Raw genomic sequence first — 20,778 nt, forward strand, 5'->3', positions numbered from 1 at the left:
ACTATGAGGCTGTATTAAACGTCTGCAGTGACAACATGCTGCAGAAACACACATATACAGGCATTAATGTGTCACATAGCTGAGCTCTGAACCCTTTCAGTTGGTTAGCATGCATGCAAAAAGTTTCAGTTTTAATACATAATTCATGCTTGTTTTTCTGTCAGTCATCCCTGTTGCTCCTCGTCATGCTCTCAACTGAATGTCTGCACAGCTGCGGGCCTCAGTGAGCAGGAAAGGGAGGAGACGGACTGAAAGGGAGTGAGACAAGGAGAGCTGATGACTGTGAGAAAAAGTGCAGAGGAGAATACAAGAGAGAAGAGTGTAACCACAGATCAGGATCAGATTTTAAACTGTCAATTAGGCCGAGTGACCAGAAAAATGTTCCCTGACGCCACCCCCTCCCGCCCCGTGTCTACCTCGTTTTCTCTCCTCCTCCCTGCTCGAGTAGCTCAGAGGAATGTGAGCTCATTTATTAGACATCAATACCGCTTTTCTCCTATTTAGTACAAGTTTTTTTTCTGTTTTTTTGTGTCAGTTCCAAAGATGACAGACTTAGAGCTGGTCTTATTTTTACCTGTACAACTGCTTTTGCTCATGAGCCAGCATTTTGAAAAGTTCAGCCTCTTCACTGTCATTCTTATGAAACATTTGGTTTCAAAGAAAAAAGGATACAAAGACTGAGAAGTGCAGCGAGGTGAAGAAAATGAAGAGGAGCTTCAAAGAAGGGAAGATGGAGGAGATGAGAGGTACATTTGGTAAATGTTATGCAGAGCTCATATAGGGACAAAGCACATAAAGAAGAAAAAGCGATGTAAAGCAAGCAGAATGAACGCGTCTTTGCTTTGTTGATAGAGCGACGTTTCTTCTGAGAGCAGAGAAAGAAAGAGAATAAACCCTTTCATTCAGAGTCACTAAAAGAGTGAGGCCACAAAGCAAAAATGTCTGTTTGGACAATTTTATACCACCAAAACAGAAAGAAAGATATCGGTGTGTTTGAAGCGTTGAAGCGACATATCTCCAAAATGGAAGTTTAAGAATAAGAGGAAAGAAAAACTGTATCGTTCTATTTAAATGCTAATACACCAAAATTATCTGTCCAGTCAACTGTGTCCTTTCTCTTTGTCTTAATCCTTAAATTAGCATGCAGAATTTACATCGACAGCCCTGTGGATGCCTCATACACACACACACACACACACACAGACAAACACGCACACACACACACACACACAGACAAACACGCACACATCTTTCAGGAGACCTGCATGTGAAGTGACAGCAGGGTCAGCGTTGGCATTTTAACTGCTGACCCATTTGTCTGGCTGAGGAGCATTCTCTTTGTCTGTCAAACACACAAACACACACACTGTCAATGTGTGTGTGTTTGTGTGTGTGTGTGTGCACACGGCTGCAGCATCCACAAAGAAATCAGTAAATAAAAGTTTGATCTCAATCCGAGCTCCACATCTAACTCGTCTAACTCTAACTCAGCACTCTGGACTACATTTACTGAGAGAGAGATGAAGAACTTTGTTTTGTATCCTTTCACTTCTAAGTGTGCACAAAACCAGAGCATGTGTGTGTGTGTGTTTGTGTACGAGTGTGCCTACATGACCCCAGGGTGCATCACTTCATATTCCTTCCGTTCAATCAGTCTTGACACGAGTAGAATTAGATGGAAACAAATCAAACGATGGACGTAGAGCTCATAAAAGGCTGCGTGTGTGGGTGTGTGTGTGTGTGTGTGTGTGTGTGTGTGTGTGTGTGTGTGTGTGTGTGTGTGTGTGTGTGTGTGTGTGTGTGTGTGTGTGTGTGTGTGTGTGTGTGTGTGTGTGTGTGTGTGCGCATGCTCTATTCTCTGTGAATGCTTCTCTGCACAGCTGATGGATTATGAGGCTTTGGGGAGGAGTGTATATCTGGCCCGGTATCTGGCTTGAGGGAGTGTACCACAGCCTTTTCTCAGCCCCTTCATATGTTTGACCAGCGTGACCTATGTAGGTTTTCTGAGGCTAGTGTTGCGTTTTTATATCCAGATTAAGTTATTGTTTAAGCCTTGCAACAGTCGTACAGATTTTATTACAGGATCGTTACTAAATATGGACCTGTGAAAACTGGCACTCTCAGATAATCTGGAAAACAAATGGCGACGTGTCTGCCCCTCCTCCTCTTCTTCCATGAAGTGTGTCTAGATGAACTGTCCTGCTGCTTTCTGCTTTAGGCTGAGCAGGTCTCAGTCTGATGACCTGTTAGTGAGGATCAGTAGGATTTCTCTGATGGACACCAAATACCGGTGTTCTGTTTCAGCTGTTGAGCTCCTCCATCTGTCTCCACTGAGTGACAGTTTCACTGTATCTAACAAGTCACACGAAAGTCGGCAGAAAACTGTCTGACTACAACGCTATGAACCCAATATAAACAGATTTTACTGAGATTTCATGACAGTTAACATTCCGAGATGTTGCTGAAATAACTACATTAGGATGCTGATTTGTAAAAAGTCTGAATTCACGATGTGTCAGCCCTGTCGGCAAGACGACAAGGAAACAAATATAAAATGTCTGTTTTTTGAATGGAGATTGGTTTAGCGGTTTCGGCTACAGTGTGCAGATAATTATGTGCCATCTCCACAGAAATGTCAAAATTGCACAGCTTCAACTTGTGCTACAGTACATCCAAATGATGCACACTTGGTGCTTCCATTTGCTTCATTGCATTGACTTTGTACAAACGTTATCAGTGTATGTTGCTCACGTTTGTTCCACACACACTTCATCTGTCATTCTGAATAATAGTTTCAGTTTCAAACTCTGTCCTTTGGATTTTTCAATGCGACAGGATGATTTGGGGACACATTTAAATTTATTGTTTTTTTTAATTTTGTACCAAGTTAAAACATATCGAAAGATATTCACAGCCAGGAGCAGAGGTTTAACGGGAAAGGAGCTTTTAATAAAGTCATCTTGTTCTGACCTCTCTGCCCCGACCGCTCTCAGCTTCATAATGTCTTGATTTGCTGAAGGAACTTATTTCAAAGTATTTTAACTTTATGCACTAAAACTGTGCTCATGTGTGTGCTTGTGTGTGTGTGTGTGACCATGTCCTCTGTCTAAATGTGTAATAATAATTCGTTGTTCTGCGTGTGTTAGACTAATCTCTTACCCTTGAACTACTGTCTACCTGCGCGGCAATAAATCACCCTGTGTGTGTAAGAGGGATAGAGAGTGTGTGTGTGACTGCAATAAATCACTTTCCATGAGTTTCCTCCAGTGCTGGGCTGCAGTACACTGATTATTGAGAGAGAGAGAGAGAGAGAGAGAGAGAGAGAGGGGGGGGGGGGGGGAGGAGGGGGGAGGATAAGAGGGGAGAAAGGGGTGGGAAGATAAAGCTGTGTTTGGACTTACTCACCTCAGAAGTCCTCATTAACACATCTGCAGACCAACACACACACACACACACACACACACACTCTCACACACACACACACACACACACACACACACACACACACGCACACACACCCACTCACACTCTCACGCAGTGGCTGGATGTAACAGCTGGACACTCTCACCTTGGCAGCGTTCACGTCTTCCACCAGGGACTCTAACCCTTGACCCCCGGCGATCTACTTAGCTCCCCGTACCATCCACTAATTATTTCTCTTGTCGGGTTAATACCCAACATGCATCTGTTCACATGTGTAATCTGTGCTATAGGTGTGTGTCACATATAATTACAGTTATCGCTGTTTCATTTCCAGCAGCTGATACGGTGAATAAAGACAGTTCATGAAGCTGATTAAAACCATTTAATACGATTAAAGCAGGATGGTGCTTCAGATATGACATGTGTCAAAGTTTTCAGCCTTTCTGTGTCATCCAAAAACCTTGTACATAAGGACTCAGTGTTGTTTGGTAACACTTTAAATTAAGGTCACAATATTCAGCACTATAGCTGCTTACTAGCATGCTAATTAGTAGCATACAGGCTGCTTATTGGTCATTATTAATTGCTTTTTAGTACCTTATTCTACATGACCATAGTCTGTAGCTAACAGGTTATTAACTTAGAGTTTGTCCTCAACACTCTCCTAATTTCTGCATATTGTAAGTTTGGAAGTTGTTAAACATGAATTATGATCTTAATATGATTTGCTTACTTTTACCTTATAAGATCCATAGTAGGCATGCTGCCTTGTAGCCTTTGAGAAATCTAGGAATAACCCCAAAAAACTCATTTCCAACTGACTCCATTTTCTGACATGTTAAGTTATGATAAATTATTGTTGCATTGATCCAAGAAACCAACTTATGTCTCCCCCCAAACTGCCAAAGAAGGAGACAATGTATGAATGCTTCAAAACAGATATCTGCTATTCCACTTACTTCGAATCCCTGCAGCAGCATTCAATACCAGGGAGACACATGCATCATCGAGTTGTTAGTGATTAAAATGTCAGATATCTGCACATATTTTAAACTTGCTGACAACAGATCTGAATGCTCTTCCAGCTGAACCTCCCTAGATTTTAATTCCAACTTCATAACTCATAAATGCATGCAGAGAAAATGTGAAGTGCGTCGAGTCTGGTGTGTTTGTTCTGTGTTAAGAGTCCCAAAAGTCAAATGTGTCCTTCCTCTTGGAATAATCTGTTCATTACATTTACATAACACAGCGAACAGTGGGTGATTATAAACAGGAGAGAGAGAGAGGAAATGTGAGCACCGTCCATATTCAGCTCCATAATAAGCACAGACCGGATGACATGTGTCGCATGTCAGCGTCATTCAGGCAGCACGCCGCTCCAATCAGGATAATTATGAGTTAGTGAAATATAGACGATTATTACAAACGCTGATCCGCACAGCGCCATCTGTTCTGCTCCACTGCACACACACACACACGCACACACACACAAACGAAAAAAATACACACTGATCCTACAACCACAGGATGCCTTATAGAAACTCATTGCTAAAATCTATACATAGAAAATGGACACACACACACACACACAAACACACACATACGCAAATATACACACACTACGCAGCAGGAAGATGGGAAAGCTGGTGAAATATGTTAAACACACACACAAACATTACGAGATTAATTCTTTCATAGACGGATGAGAGACGGCTTTTATTCGCTCCGTCAACACACACATTTCACACTACGTTAAAATATGCTAGCGCACACTCTTATTCCTAAAGCTGCATTTGGATTATTTCTCTTCACTGAGACATGTATACAGTAGGTATTGTCTTCTAAGAAACTACAAATCCTCCAGGGTCCATTAGTGTTTTCCAGGACTATGAATGGACACTGAGGATGAAAGTTTGATTGATTGTAAGTGAAAGGACATAGAAATGCATTTAGGACTCATTTTGTTCTTTTTTTGAGAGAGTTTTAGTTGATAACTGCCCGGACGTAAAGCATTTGATGTTTGTGTTATCATTTAGATATCTGGCACCAATAACCATGATGAATTAGATCATGTTAAATAGACACGCTCGTTATCAGCTTGATAAATCAACACAGATTCTATGAGCACTTAAAAAGGGGCGGAGTTAACTTTGTTTACCCTATCACGAACATGAGTCTGTCCTATTTTACAAACTCAGAGCAAAGTATGGTTTAAAAAATGAACACATGATCCAGACTAAAACCAACATGACAACCGCAGGAAGAACAAGCGACAGAAAAAAACATTGCAGAGTTTGAATGCATGGTGCTAGCACCATCCTCCTGTCACACCCCTTTTCCTCTGATGGAGGATCAGGGGGGATTACACTTTACCCCACCATTCTGCCATTCCGCTCTGCCATACACATTGCAGGCGAGGCATGACTGAGGCGTTAATATCAAGACTTTAACTGGCAATATATAAACGCCACTAGCCCAAGTGCCCAGCTTTACAAGCCCAGGCCCGGCCTGCCAAGGTGCAAGACACAAAATGAACTGACTCCGCACCTCTCTACCCAAAGGTACCCTGGATAGAGAGAAAGACAAGGCAGCATGAGGAGCACTGACACGGTCAGGGGTCAGGGGTCGTCAAAGAGCACACTGTATAATGAGGAAACTGCTCAGCCCTGGGGTTTGATTCCCGCCCTCGACCATTTGCTGACATGTCTACCCAACTCTCTGTTCCTCTTATTTCCTGTCTCTATTCACCCGTTCTGTCCAAAAAAAGTCAAAGGCCAAACAGAGATCTGAGAAATAAAGACTGCGTAAATAAAAACATGAGGGAGAAAGGTCAACCACAACTCCCATGAGGCATTCTGGTATGAAACAACCTCTTACAGGAGGAAAGGAAAGTTTACATTTTGCAGAAACCTGAAGAAAAAACAAACATTAAGCAGTTAAAATCTGTGCACGTCATCTATTTCATGGTTTCTGTGTTTCTGCCCTGCAGCTTTTATTCAGGCTTCTTTATCATTTCAAGAAAACATAGTTTAAATAGTACAACTGTTAGTCTGTGTGGACATTTAGAAGGTCATGCAAATGAGTCCCTCACTCTCCTCTCAGATGTCAGACAGTAACCAGGTGGTTGCTCTCTCTCTCTCTCTCTCATTCTCTCTCTCCCTTTTTCTCAAACGGAAAAAAAAAACATCCTGAGCTCGCCCTGCAGGCGGCTCCGATTAAACACTTTTAGCCCTGGAGGCTCCAAAACATTCACCGCATTTTGTTTACAGCTTTGTCAATATTGTTCCAGCTCTGTGTTAATAAAGCTTTCTGCGTACACAGTAGCTTTTTATATTCCGCACCCACCAGCGCTGGTGTGACAGGAGAGGTAGAGCTGGACCAGAGGGGAAGCTGGGAGTTCTTGTTAGGTCAGCACACAACACACACACACACACACACACACACACTGATGCAGAAAGAGAGAGGGAGACTCCACTTGGAGGTCACTGTCAGCCTGCAGGCGAACTCAAAGCAGTCACTTAGACACACAGGGGGAGTGTCTGTGTCTGCGTGTGTGTGTGTGTGTGTGTGTGTGTGTGTGTGTGACCTGGTTTGTCAATGAAGCAGTGTTTTCAGCAGACGCCATTGTGTGACAGCGACTGCTCCTTTTTGTAGCAGGTATCACACACACACGCACCGACACACTAAAGCAGAGTGGCTGGCTGACTGTGCACAGATATTCAAACACACTCACACACACACACACAGACACACACAAACACACACATATTTTCCTCCTCTGTGTATGAAGCAGCCTCTCTGCAGCCTCTCTGCTGCCTCAGGCACAGTTGGTTTCTCACACTCCTCATGTTATTGGATGCAGGCCCGATCTGTAGTAATTGACAGATAATTTAAGTGGATGCAGCACATTAAGGGGATGAGACACACTTACACACACAGCAGTCCGAAAATATGAAACACAGATGTGTGAGAGCAGGGTTTTGCAGTTTTTCGATGTTATTCTTTAGATGATTATAGTTGAGGTACAGAGAATATTTTAATGCTGCACGTCAATGAAAGACACAACTTCCCTTTGCAGATGCAAATCATACAACAAACATCATGCAAATTTGTGGGGTTTTTTTTGCATCTTTGCAGTTACGGTTTTTGAATGCTTGTTTAGTGCTGAGATTCTCCTGAGTCCCTGAGATTGATCCAGAAATATTTGATCAAAACTCCACGAACAAAGTGAGAATTATAAAACGTAGCTTGTCATCGTGGAATTAGACCTGACAATGCAATATGTGCATCTTTTCTACCCATTCAGGGGTTTAAAATCACTGCCGAAGAACCGTTGAAGCAAAAATCTGTGAATGTTTACTTTTCCTCTCACTAAAAAATGTGTGTCTTAGGAAATAAGAGTCACAGTCTGTGCATTAACTATATTTACAGACAAGAATTTGAATTGTATGGAAGAATAAAGATAGACAAAGAGCAGCAGGAGACATGACGAGAAACCAGCCGATCATGAAATCCTGTTTTCTTGCATGAAGGCAAAAAAAGGCTCTGAGATTAAAATCTATTAATGTGATGTGAATCGGTTTGATTTGCGTCTCAGCAGAAAATTCTGAAACATAACCTCCCCTGGGTTTTTGAGGGGTGCCCGGGGCGTTGCAGGCACCACAGGGGCCTGGCTTCAGTCCCAGCCTGCAGCTCTTCTGACTCACTCTGGTTCATTTTAAGACCAAACCCTGGACTGCTTCAGGGCCTTCAAGAAGAGCCGACCGCTCTGTGAACATGATGGATGTTTGTGATTGTAGGACTTACTCATACTATGACTCATTCTGGTCTGTTTTAACTGTAACTGATAGCTTCTCCTCTCCTGTGCTGTACAGCTATGTAAGGAGGCAGCTTTAGCAGAGTCCCACGATTTGATTTCCAAAGGTCCTTTCAGACCAAAAGCAATTAGAAGTTTTCACACAATGAAATTAATAGAAAGTCAAAGGCAAGAAGTGAATATGCAACAGGCGACAGAATCTTAGACGGTTGACTCATATGATGCATATTTCTTAGATTAGTGTGAATTCAAAAGATGGGATTCATCATCAGAAATTATTGATCCTGGGAGCCTCTCTCTCTTTAGCTGTCCTATCCAATAAAGGCAAAAGGGAAGAAAATAAAGAAAGGTTTTCCCCATCCAATTTTAAATGTTATTTTTCTTCTCCTCTACCTGACAGACCTGACAGACCTGACAAAGCTTTTGCTTATTTTTTTAAATTGATATAGCCTCTGTTTAACTTACTATTTACAGTTAAACTGAGACTCCTCTGGGAGACGAAAAGAACAGAGAAATGACTTTACCAACATATCTAGAGGGATGAATATTCTCCTCTCTGTTGATCTGAACGCAGCTAAATGAACCTGCACCCAAAAGCCCATGAGTAACGCAGGGCAAAGATTTCTGTGTTCTGGTCTGAACTGATCTTAAAGGCTTTGACTCTGACAGCGGAAGGTTCCCAAGTAGTTTTGAGTCCTTCTATAGTCATTTGATTTATCAAATCTCTAATAAAAACATCCGTCTCTCTCTGGATACTTTCTCTTTTTTCAATCACAGCCTAAACCTAAACATGCAATTTCCCCTCCAAAATTTAATTCCCCAGTATAGTCATGTATACCTTTGTTTCATGTCGCTTCATTAAAGCAAAATAGAGTTGTTCAACAGTAAGTGCACGGGGAGATGCACCTCTGTTGATGTTGATTTCACCTTCTCCCAGTGTCACGTAGATGCCTCGCTCTGTGACATCAGGAGACGTGTTTGGCTGTCTGCGGTGCGCTCTCTAAGGTTTCACACACTCTGTGAGGGTGTTGAAACAGAGCGTCATGTATTGCTCTCTGTTGTGGTGTCCCATAAGGAGCGCTCTAATTTATATCACACACACACATGCACAAATCAGTCCCCTAAAGGACACATTAGCAGCAAAAAAGTGATGTCAGGGGACAGTGCTGTGTGTGTGTGTGTGTGTGTGTGTGTGTGTGTGTGTGTGTGTGTGTGTGTGTGTGTGTGTGTGTGTGTGTGTGTGTGTGTGTGTGTGTAGTTGATTACACATCTGAGTGCGTCATGGAAATGTTGTGATTGCTCTGTATTTCCTCTCCTTTGTTACACCTGTTATGCAAAACATCCCGGCACGGCTGAGTTTCCAGACCCCATGAATATCAGACGGCTCCCTTTGTTTAGTCCTCCTGGCGCTAACCCCCTCCGACATGATGTCTTAACATCATTGCTCGTCCCAGCTGGTCAGCGTTAAACCAATCAGAGCAGGGCAGCAATCAAAACAAACTTAAAATCAAATCAGAGCGGACGATAAAAGTGTCAGAGCGGTGGTTTGGGTTTATGCGGTGGTTTCTCCTCACAATCTGTTTCTCCTCCACACTCGTTCACATGCCAGGAGTCTTTTCTCAGTTAGCATGACTCGATGGTTTTAGCATGTGCCTCTGCTCCAACAGAGCTGTAACTTTTCCCCCGGGGGACTGAGTGGCTTTACATGAGCTTACAGTCCACGAGAACAAAAGGCCGACATGATCTCACAGAGTCATAAAAGAGACGGACAGAGATAATGAACGAGAGGGAGAGAGAACGGGGACCAACTGTAGTCCACTTCAAGTTTCTTGTTCCTTTTCTCCCTCGTCCCTCATTTATCCGTTTCCAAAGGGAGCTAAATTAACCATGTGAACTCTGCAAAAGAAATAAGAGTCTTCCAAGGCTTAAAATTAGCTTATTATGATGTCAACCCTTGGAGTGTTTTCAAACTGTTCATAGCCCTTAAATTTGTACGACCTACATACAGTATGTATGCTTAGATGTTGAGCGAGTCCATAAATCCCAGTAATTGAAATAAGTATTGAAAATGCGTCACACTTACAAATCACACTTATAAATACAAATCCCAGAGCTGTGGTTCCATCAGATTTGGCCCTTACTTTTCAATCTGGTGTAGAAACCAGAGCAGATCTGTGTGCAGAAATCATCGTACAACAGCCCCCCCCCCCCCCCCCCCCCCCCGTGGTACCTCTGAAACGTTTGTATCTGACCAATCGCAGTTTACGATTGGCCGGGTGTTGATTAACTATTGCGGCTGACAACAATCATCATTTAAATACCACACCCCTATATATTCACTGATCAGCTTTCCTCACTCCCAGAGTTTACGACATGGAGCTAGGTTATATGGCACAGAAGAGAAACTGCTTCGACCTGGAGAGAGACACCAAATCAAGAGAAGTAGAGAGGAATGAAATGTGTTGTTTGTCTGTCCGAGACGGGATTTTAGGGTATTCACCGCTCACGTCCAGATTGATAAGTGCCGAAATTTGTGTGAAAATGACCGTACACCCAGTGTTCTGTTGTACATATGTTTGATAAGTGAGAGCCACTGACACTTCAGGTGTTACTGCTGACTGTGATGGGTTGCTATGAGGTGTCGTCTTTGCAGCTCAACATTTGTAGCCTGGAAACTGTGATGAATTATTAATTTTCAATCAGCTTAACAATTTGAAACACTTATCTGTATGCTCATTTTCTGGCTTAACATAAATATGTTTGCCTTTCTTTTTTTTTTTTTTACAGAATTATAATTTCGTTTTACAAATTGAAAGAAGTACTGGACATTTTTTCCCACGTCCCTCAGGAGTTCTTCTGAGTCTCTAGCACTATCATTGATTACTGCATGGAACTCTCCCTGAATCACAATAATGTGTTTCACAACCATCCGACGGTCTGTCGAGCCGTTTCTAGTAAACGTGAACACAAGGAGTCGGGGAAAATATTACCTTCACACACGGCTCATTAAAGCAGACATGTTCTGTAGGCACAACATGCAGCAGAAGGTGTGCAAACGCTTACAGACAGGCATTTACATCTGGAGATTGTCTGTCGTCTGATTGCAGCCTCAAAGACATAATCTATACCTCATTTTCTGTCACCACAACAACAGAAATGTTGGGATGATAGAAGAAGCTGGAAAACAAATCACACCATCAGAATGCTAACAGCTACTGTAGCTGCTGGGTGAGCATGTAAGTTTGTAAGTAGTTTTTTTTGATAAAAACACAGAGGGATCATCGTCAGTGTATTTAATTAAACTACATGTACATACAAAGAGATCAATTATTAGATGATTATGAACGATCCATTTAGCAAATGATTCTATATATATATATATATATATATATATATATATATATATATATGTGTGTGTATAGGACTTCTTTTGACTCACACTGCTGGTAATCAGTAAAACCCTTAAGTTTTGCACACTTTGATAGTTCTTTAACACATCCTGATTTTGCTCATTGTCTTCCTCTTTTGTCCTCAAATTGCTCAGGGAAAGTTTAAAAAGAAATTAGTGTCAAGATGGAGTTCTGCTAACTTCAGATGATTTACATTAAAATGTAAATTTAGCCGTTATTGATTTGTCAGGGAAACTTGACTAAACAAAGTAGAACACACCTACTGTGCTGCACAGGTGGGGGCGAGCAAGTTGACGAAAACAGGAGGAGAGAGAGGCTAAGAAAATGGTGAGAGAGAGATACCTGTGTGTGTGTGTGTGTGTGTGTGTGTGTGTGTGTGTGTGTGTGTGTGTGTGTGTGTGTGTGTGTCTGCCAAAACCAAGTCAAGCAGGGATGAAGAATGAGGAGGCACTGAAGGAGCCAGGTGTTCACAACACACACACACACACACACACACACACACACACACACACACACACACACACACACACTCTCTCCGCACAGCAGCTGGGTGAGATCTAAGGTTGCACTCGTGTTGCATGACAAGGCTGCCGGGTTAAAGAGCTCTGCAGATTTTTCCGTCGAGACAACACAAACCAGTCGTCGCTAAAGTACACGAACACAAGTTGCCTCTGGAGTCACCGTCTGACTCCAAACATGTCGCGTTTCTATCTGACAAGCTTCTCCAGCACAGCGCGCTGCTAAAACAACAGAAACACTGCAGTAAAGATTGGATGAAAGACTTTAATCTAATAAACATTTACCAAATGAACGAGCCACAAAAGGGAAAGTTATTGATTAGAAATACTCCACGTAGCAGAATGGTCTGTTGCTCTGATTACATTTGGAGAAGTTTGCTTTCTTGTTTGTCATTTGAGAAAATATTGACTCCTCGTTTTGGCTTTGCCTCTTTTCCCCTAAATTAGACTAACTGTTCAGTACCGGCTGCAGCAATGAGACTATTTTTCAGTTAGAAACACTCCTCATAGATTTAAACAATTATCGCACAAATGGAAATACAGAAACACTTGGCTCTGATTGCTCCTCTCTTAAGATGCTCTCTGAACTAGCAAAGCAGCACGATACGCCAACACAGGAAGCAACACAGATTTATCTGAAGAAGAGAAAGTTGAGGCTGGGGGTGGCGGAGAAAAAACTGTCAGCCAGCTGAGGTGTGTGTACTACGTATCAGTGATTGAGGAATCATATCTGGATGGGTGGCCTGGGGAGAACCGGGCTGTGACTGTTGCATGAATGATTTGTTCTGAGGCAGTTATAATATTAGAAATAACTGAGAAACAGACTTAAATGTGGTTTCAGGTGTAAGAGAATATGTCAGTCAATAGATGTTTTAAATAAGGAAGGCGTGTTTTGTGGGCGGAGTCAAACTGGTGGCAGAAAGTTGACTGGCTGTAGAATGCACATCAAAAAAAGTTCTGGACCATCTGGACGTCTTCTCCACTTCTTCTTTGTATATTTTGTCATCAGAAGACAGGTTGTCTCAGTGACTAGCTAATTGTTAGCAATGGGCTGAGGTGTCCTGACCCGTACTCACTGTCCGCTCAGTGGGTCAGCGATCCAACTGAACGGAAAAAGTTACAGTTTAAGGTGGGCGGACCTCTTCATATAGCTTGAGGAGAAACCCAGAATCTGTACTGAAAAAAAACTTAAGGCACACACATTTCTTAGCTCATACAGTTTAGTACTTTGTGGTCATGTCCACAATGCTTAACACTGAGATTTGCCTCAGATGTCTTTTTGTGTTTTAAGGACTTCACTTAATTTTATGTAAGTTCAAAGGACTAACATCTTCCTCAGAGTCAAACAGCACAGGTGCAGATTTAAAAAAAAGTGCTGTCACAGTTCCGGTTAGCTCCCTGCTTACCTCCCACTTTCATTAACCAACGAGTGATGACTCGCTGAGAGTAGGAGTGTTGCTTTGTCAAATCTTTAGCTGCACTGTTTGATTCTGAGGAAGACGTTAGTCCTTTGCATCTAAATACATTCCCTTCTACTTTGACAGTGATCTTCCTATCTTTACACCTGAACTGTAGTATCACACTGAGACCTACAGTTCATACAAATAGTGACACTTAAATGCCCAGAATTAGAGCCTAATTTCCTCTTTGATAAAACTAAACAGCAAGATGCAAAGCGTGCACAAACTTCCAGTTGTCTAACAGTAGCCTCCTTCGTGCGCGTCTTTCACTTCTTTCTTTTCAAGTAGATAATAAATCATTGATAAGAAACGTCCTGTATGTAACCTTTCTGCTCTCCTCTGTACACGTTCTCATCTTTATTTTCCATCTGTTCTCTTTCTGCCCTCCGTCTTTATCATCTATCATCTCCTGGCACCTGCTCTGCTCTCCCCTCTCCAGCTCCTCTCTTTCTCTTTTCTCTCTGTTGTGCACCTTCTCGCCTCTTCTCTGTACGCTGCTCTCCTGTCTGTGACCCGATCACAGCGTGCAGTCTTGAAGGATGTCTCAATTCCTGAAATCCATCTGGAGGAGTGAGGGGAGAGGAGGTGTGCAGGAGAGGTGAATGCTTTGCAGAAATCCTTGGATACAAAAAAGACTAAGGCTTGAAACACAGCTGGAATATACAACCAAATATCAAATAAAAATGTATGACTTCCTTAAACATACAGCATCTGATGTTTTCACCTGACACAGACCTGAAATATTAACAACAATGAACAGATGATGCAGTTGTGTCTTATTATCACTCTAAAAACTGCCGATGCCACAAAAAAAAAAGCCAAATCTACCACATCATTATCACTATCAGAAAGGTAACTACACAATCCGTGAACTGCACCTTTAATATTTGAAAGGTGTAAGGGCGTTGGAGTGTTTTCCTCCTTCTGAGGTTACGGAGTCGCTTGAAATCATTTTCTGATGATAATTTTGTGCCTTAGTTTTCTATTGTTTCATCCTCATAACACTAAATTATTGATCCTTTTTTTGTTGTTACAAAACAGCTCCACCAAAGCGTATCCGAAGTCAACCATGACCGTTACTGAATTAACAGGATAATTATCTCAGGATAAGGAGCAACTCAGGAAGATTTTAGAGTCGGGTGGTCTGAAATGTTCTGGAAATGTATCAGGAGTGCATGTGTGAAAGCAGCTTCATTTTTAATAGAAGCTACTGCATGTTTACCAAGTGCTTCATTTTCCAGGCACAAAACTGGTACCTCAGTCTCGCTTCGTTATGTTACCTAAAGGCTCTATATCTCCCAATGTGTCAAACCCAAACCGACATTAAACTATGTGAAGCTTAACACACTGGGAGTATTTAGGTGGTCTGAATGAGAGCTTCTGGTGGGATTTTGAGGAACTGGTATCTTGTTAATAAAAAAAACAGAGCAGATTTTTTCTTTCACTCTTAATTCTGAGATAACAATCTCGTTGATTTAGAGAAACATTTTCATTTTCACATGTAAATGAAGTACGCTTCTATACATTGGTGTAGGTTTACATACAGTAACTTCTTGATTAGGTGAAGTTACATTAATAATGGTGTGAGGCGCCTCATTTTCTAACCCATCCGCCTCCTCCGAATGACAACCTAATGGTCTTTTTCACTCTTTCTGCCACATCACCTGTACTCCCACTTGATGTTTGAGTAGCATCCAGTATTTTAACACAACATAAAAGTCCTGAGCGTCTCATGCAGATCTTGATTACAAACAACCACAGTGTGTTGCATTTTGTCAGAATAAGTCTGAACAGTGAATGAGAGCAGCTTTGAGGAGGTGGGAGGTACAAAGACGAGAGGAGAGGAGGCGAGGAAAAGAAAGGAATCATGGACGTACAAACTGAAAAATGTCAAGAGGCTCTTCTCGTCTTCATCCTCCCTCCCTCAGGCTGAATCTGAAGTGGAGTAGAGCGGGGGGGGGGGGATTTGAGTATGCAGTACTTTCATGTGTTATTCTGCATGCAGCGAACTCCAGAGTGAAAATACTGAACAGAACTCTGCAGGTTTCATTTGGCGTTAGGGACGTTAGGGGTTATTAAAATGCTGATCAACACTTTTATTCCGAATGATTAATTTCTAAGAATTTAGATTCATATGCTGATCTTGTCCTTGCTTTCTTCGAACACCATCATGAGCAAATCAGGAGCAGAGAGCCTGCTAGACTTGTAATTCCCGGAGTCTTGGTGGCTTCACTTCACACACTCGAACACATCCAAGTCTCTGAAGCGCAAGTTGTTCTGCCAGTGGCTCCCCCGGGACGAGAAAGCAGCATAACTCTGCTCTCTCAGGCACTTTGGGGAGAAGCCAGGAGGCACCCCGCCATTTGACAGACTGAGCATTTCATCGAGAGTTATTTTTACTCCATTGATCAGAGCCTGAAAAGAATATTGTCTTGAGCCAGAACAACAAGCTGCGATGCAATCATAGTCGAGCTTTAAACCGCGTCCCTGCGGAGAACACTGGGCAGCTGTGTCCGACCTTTTGACAGTCATAATATCTGCCTATGACCCAGTTTCTACCACACACACATAAATAGAGAGAGAGAGAGAGACACCTGCAATGTTTGAGGAGATACAGTAGGTAGGTTTGGTATTCTCGAGAGGCCATAAAGTGATATTTCAGTCTCTCCCTCTCTCCTTGTAATCCCTGGTACAATGTGTTCTACCACAGTGTCTTTGATATGGAGATCGACTGAGAGAAGGCAGAAACAGAATGTCACACACTGATTTTTCTTTCCCCCGAAACTCTTCCAAACAGTGCAGGTGGGAGTCGGAGGACGAAAAGCAGCCCCGACTCTCGAGGCATTTTATGAGGAGGCAATGCTCTTTGTTGTGGGACAGAAAAGATGTGCAGAGAAGTGGAGACTGAAATGTTGCCCGGAATGCTAATCACAGGCTAATGCTATGTTCAGTATGATGGAAATCCTCTACACATGATAACCCTGTGCAATGACACTTTGACCTGCAATAAATCAACAAATATTAAATGGTTAATGTTAGAGCCATTTGTGTGTTCAGTAAGGTATGTGTGCTCTGTGGTAGTTCCTTGTGGTCACAGTAGGGGGCACATTCACTTTGGTGTTGGGAAGGTTACAAGTAGAGGAAGAGTTAATCACGGACAGGTGAGCAGCCCACCGTGAGAGGCACACAGTTTTTGACCGCTGTCTGAATTGTATCGTGAATGGAACATTTATCCTGGCTTTGTTTTACATTCAAGTTATAGTGGAATAAGTGTGTGTAGACGACCAGAATATGTATTGTAAATGAACGATTCAGATAAACCCGTTTGAGTGTGACAGCACGGAGTTGATTGAATTATTGCCACGAAACACGGAAACAACGCGCCAATTAAGTACGGTAGGCTATCAGCCCTTCAGTGGCTCAAACTCTTTGATAAGCAAGGTCAAGCCACTACAGTTAATGTGAGCTGTAATTACAGGAAATGTCTTATAGCCTGTTTTTTTAGGCAGCATTTCCCTTTTTCACATGAATCCAAGATAAATCCAGAGTTGTGCCTTCTTTGAAAAGGTCTTTGTCATCCACATTTATCTGACTTTTCTCGTCGTCCTCGGCCGCCAAATTAACAACAATCTAATCTGAGGGAAGCTTATCTATCCCTTCTTCTGATTAGCTTATTGTGTGTATGCATGACCAGGTCTCCATCTGATTGGTCAAATGATTGAAATCTGGATGGCACTTCTAAATAAAATTATTTTTATATTACTTGCACTAAAGGCAGCGTTTTGCACAATCTTTTTGACACATTATCCAGATGACATTGTAATTGTGACGTATTAGTCCTCACTAGCAGTAATGTTTGGTTTCTAATGAAGGTGGATCTCTGAAAGTGAAGCATGTAGCGGTTGAACAGTAGATAGTTTCCCTGTTGACAAAATTGGCCCATTGACAAATAATGTAAGGTACACTGATGTCAGTTGGGGACATAAATCTGCTGTCTTGCGTCATTTTAATGATGACACTGCCGCAAAGAACAGTTTTTTTTTTTATTGGGCAGAAGAATTCACCTGTTGTACCACCTCTGACTAGTTTTCATGGTCAAACGTGACCATGCATGTGGTGCATGTGTGAACAAGCAACTCAGGAAGATTTTAGAGTCAGATGGTCTGAAATGTTCTGGAAATGTATCAGGAGTGCATGTGTGAAAACAGCTTCATTTTTAATGGAAGCTGCTGCATGTTTACGTATTCACAGGCGTGAGTGTAATATTTGATATTTGAATAAGAAATGAAATGTACTCCTGTAATATGAGATCATGTATTACTTATTGTTTGCCCCAGGTATTCATTCCTGTCAGATTAAAAAAAAAGCCTCTCAGAGCAGCTTTTAATATTAAAAGAGCCGCAGGAAATCCAGCTTTTTGATCATGTAAATGAAACACAAAGCAGATTCAGACTTACCTGTGTGGAAACTGATTTAAATGTCTCAGGAGGATCAGTCCAGGTGACGCAGCTTTCTGCCGACAAACCGGTGCAGGCTGATCAATTCTGCACCTATTCTGAAATAAAAGCAGTGGAGCGTATCTGCTGTTTAATATTGCCCACATGCAGCACTAATCCTGTGTTGTTCCTGTTTCCTCTGCAGAAGCCAATGGCCTTTTTTTCTTCCATCCACAGCATCACTCTGGGGGAGGAAGTGGGGGTTGGGTTTTTAATAGAAAATGCCAACATGCATGTGATTTTCTATCTCAGTTGGAAGGAACAAGCCAAAAGGCATTCTAGTAAATAATCAAACACAGACTCCAGTCATGCTCTTTTGGAGCTTTTTGCATCAAACTGCTGGACTTTAGTTCAACCCAAAACTGAAAAAACACCACATGCATGATTGGAGCAGGGTTGTCAGGGCAACAGAATTTTAAACTTTGATATAGTTCTGATAACATTACACGATGTCAGTTCTTGTTTAGATCCTACTACCACTAAAATAAGAGTCTGAGGCAGCCTACATTTGATCATTTCTTATTCTTAATACTTAATAAAGCAGGCAAACTCCTGCACACTGTCTAAATCACAGAAATATGTTGACAACTACAATACCCAAAACGTTGCCGACTTTTTTTTGTGCATATCAGAGACTTTCTCTTTCAGCAGCTTTTGGTTAAAAATATAACTGAAGCTCTGAATTTTTTTTTTTCAGTACTTTTCAATACTATGAATCATTTAAATATCTGAGATTGTATCTTCTGAAAAGGTGGTATGAAAAAATGGTTTCTAGAAGTATCAAACATTTTAATATCCTCATGATGGGGGAGTAAAAAAGTGTGTGTGTGCGTGTGTGTGTGTGCGTGTGTGTGTGTGTGTGTGTGTGTGTGTGTGTGTGTGTGTGTGTGTGTGTGTGTGTGTGTGTGTGTGTGTGTGTGTGTGTGTGTGTGTGTGTGTGTGTGTGTGTGTGTGTGTGTTTAAAATGTCTTGAATGTGTGTTGAACTACGAAACCCTTAGCGGACATGCATCTTATTTTACTCTGTTTCCTCGACTTATTAATGTCATTATCTCGGGATGAGCCTGCTTTATTTCCTTTGATAATGAGTTGGTTTTTTTCATATTCTTGAGATGTTAAGAATATGAATCGTTATCGTTTGAACACCAGCTCTGTTATCGTGAGATAATGAGATACTTCATTGGAGATCTTCAGAAAACTACAGACATGTATTTATTGTTATTTGGAAAAAGAAAATTAAAATAAACTGTATGGATGCATGTCTGCCCATGGGTACTGTATTGATCTCCTCATGCCTGAGTGTGCGTGTTGTTATTCACCAGGTGACTCATGTAGAGTCCATGCTGTCTTTCCTTTTTTAAAAGATAATAAAATATATTTTGTGTTTTGGAGCGAAGAGACAGAGTTCTGTGTTTCATTCCCTGCCCCAGCACCGCCAAACAAGATAGCAATTCTTTTCCTGCAAACGACCTAACATTGATTTTTGTATTTCAATTTCTCCCCACTTGCTTGCAAATGTATGAGCTCAAGAGATTTCAATGGAGACGTAACACATTTTTATCTGTAAAGCCAGCCTGCACAGAGAGCTTTTAATGCAATGTGTTCCTCTCTCATTCCTTCACTTTTCAACGGCTAATTTCTTTCTTTTGTAGCTGCACATTTGTATGGAATGCAAGGCCGGTCAGAGTTATCTGTCTGGGCAAAATGCACACAAAGACTCCCATACACAAACACTGACACACATAGAGCAAGAGAGAGAGAGAGAGAGAGAGAGAGAGAGAGAGAGAGTGGCGGAGCCATTTAGCATTCTGGAGTCACTAAATGCCAAGGTTACCACATCGATACACAATTGATTTTGCCCACTCTGCCTGTGAGTCTCGCAGACCCACAATAAATACCGCACACAGTTCAACAACTCAGACCAAGTTCTTCTTCATTCACAAATCAGCAGTAGTGAAGTTGCATTTCGGAATTTAATCAAGCTCCGTCCTTGTGGAGTGTGAAGGGGAGCAGCTGGGAGGGATGAGTGTGTCAAAGTGTGCAGGACATGCAGAGGAGGAGAAACAGCAGAGACCTGAATCCACTGTGTTAGTGCTGGTTTATACAAGCAGCTTGGAGCATCAGCGGCCACTCTGTGACTATAAGGCTGTCACAATGTTCGATGATTTGATACTTTTCCATCCCACCTGTTTTAAAACAAGTCAATCTCTGTTCGTTTAAAGATTGGTAGTATCAGGAAGTATGACTTTTAGTCATATTTTTAACCAAAAGCAGCTGAGCGTGAGAGTTACAGTGAGAGCAGCAGTGGACTGTTCCAATTCACAGGTCTGCAAATATTAACGTTGAGACGTTGGCGTCTCATAAAGATGCAAAAGTTAAATTTCTGTCTCTTACAAACAGATAGGAGGCAGAGGAGGAGAGACTGACTAAATTGCACAAATACTTCGACAACATGTTGACAGACAGTGTACAGGTTTACCTGCAACATTTTGTTAATTCAAAACAAGGAAGTACCCACTAGTGGTGGGTAGGACTTCTATTTTTGGTGCTTTGGTTTCCAAACAGGTACTGATATCATGAGACGTTCACAAGGATCAAATCATAATTTAAAATTCTGGTATTGTGACAACACTCACTAATACCAACCAAAGACATT

General features: G+C 41.8%; 1 protein-coding gene across 5 annotated transcripts in view; it reads left to right on the forward strand.

Annotated features, from left to right (window-relative positions):
• LOC109986898 (teneurin-3) overlaps positions 1 to 20,778 on the forward strand; it is a 319,906-nt gene that overhangs the window by 147,082 nt on the left and 152,046 nt on the right. The gene's annotated exons all lie outside the window — the stretch shown is intronic.

The sequence above is a fragment of the Labrus bergylta genome, chromosome 1 (genome assembly GCF_963930695.1).
Source record: "Labrus bergylta chromosome 1, fLabBer1.1, whole genome shotgun sequence".
Classification (NCBI taxonomy): Eukaryota; Metazoa; Chordata; class Actinopteri; order Labriformes; family Labridae; genus Labrus; species Labrus bergylta.